This window comes from Hippopotamus amphibius, chromosome 8, assembly GCF_030028045.1.
Source record: "Hippopotamus amphibius kiboko isolate mHipAmp2 chromosome 8, mHipAmp2.hap2, whole genome shotgun sequence".
Lineage (NCBI taxonomy): Eukaryota > Metazoa > Chordata > Mammalia > Artiodactyla > Hippopotamidae > Hippopotamus > Hippopotamus amphibius.
The window spans coordinates 44,225,069-44,226,337 of record NC_080193.1 but is presented as its reverse complement, the minus strand read 5'-3'; the positions used below and the strand labels follow the sequence as shown (position 1 = coordinate 44,226,337).

The window sequence follows — 1,269 nt, the reverse complement described above, 5'->3', positions numbered from 1 at the left end:
AAAAGGAAAGAATGATGGATTTTGCTCAACCCCTAGAGTGAAAGACTAATAATCACAGACCTAGATCAGTTAAGCCTTCAAAAATAAAGCCTGGTTGTGTTCTCTGTTTGGCATCAAACCATAGCAGGTAAAGGTGGGATCCAAGGTCAAGAAGAGGTCATTTCACTCTGCTCAAGACCACTTCCTTGAGGACATGGGTGAGAGCAACTGAGATCCACATCTGGAAAGCCTCCTCTGAAGGCTCCCTTGTAGAACAGAGTGTGGGTTAGAAGCTGCTTTCTGCATGCTTGACGCCCATCTTGATCCCTCAGCCACAGAGACCAACGCAAGTCAGATAAGACCACCATCATACTGCTTGGTCCCAGCTGGTTCTTCATGTTCAGAAAAAACAGGGAATGAACTAGTCTTAGTCCCAAGGTCTTCTGATTTCTGGAGCAGCAGGGCAGGTTCAGGGTTCAGGCCGCAGCCTTTGAGCTTATCTTGCTCCCCACGATCCTTGCCCTTCATATCCTACAGGACCCCCCCGACTCCAGCCTCTCTCTTGGTCTCACACCTGTGTGTCCCTGAGTCATGGGTATTTGTAAAGTCTGCAAAGAGTCCTTTAACTCCTCACCAATCATCCCTGATCTGATTTACGGTGCAAGATCCAAACTGCACTCTCTGCGGTAACCCCGCATCCTTACAAAGAGGAAGTTTTTTTTTCTTAATTTGTGTGAAGGAGACTGGCAGCATTACTATTTACTTATACTGCTGATTAACCTTCAACTATTTGTATAGCACATAAGAAATAACACTGCTCATATATGCAAGAGAAAGCAGGTCAGTGAAATGAGCATGACAGATTTTTTAAGTGAATGCCTCTAAAATATTACAGTTTAATAAACAGCAAAAATATCATTTCTCCTTTATTTTTGTGGGCCACCGTTACAGACCATCACATCCTGCTGCCAACTGTGTGACTTTCTTCAAGCACAGTTTCCCTGGATAATCTAGCATGTACGTATGTCAGGCATGTATGTAGGTCAGGCGTGTACACACTCACATATATCAATTTCTTTAAGCCTCATAACAACCCCTCAGAAGGAAGTGTCATTCACCCCTTTTACCGATGAATTTGCTTTTTTTAAACTTTTTATTTTATATTAGAGTATAGCTGATTAACATTGTTGTGTTACTTTCAGGTGTACAGCAAAGTGATTCAGTTATATATACATGTATCTATTCTTTTTCAAGTTATTTTCCTATTTAGGTAGTTACATAATATTGGGC

General features: G+C 41.8%; 1 non-coding gene across 1 annotated transcript; it reads right to left on the bottom strand.

Moving 5' to 3' along the window:
• Positions 1 to 706: 706 nt before the first annotated feature.
• LOC130859730 (small nucleolar RNA SNORA19) lies at positions 707 to 836 on the bottom strand. Its single transcript, XR_009055286.1, has one exon. It is a non-coding gene; the product is annotated as a small nucleolar RNA SNORA19 (small nucleolar RNA).
• Positions 837 to 1,269: the final 433 nt, after the last annotated feature.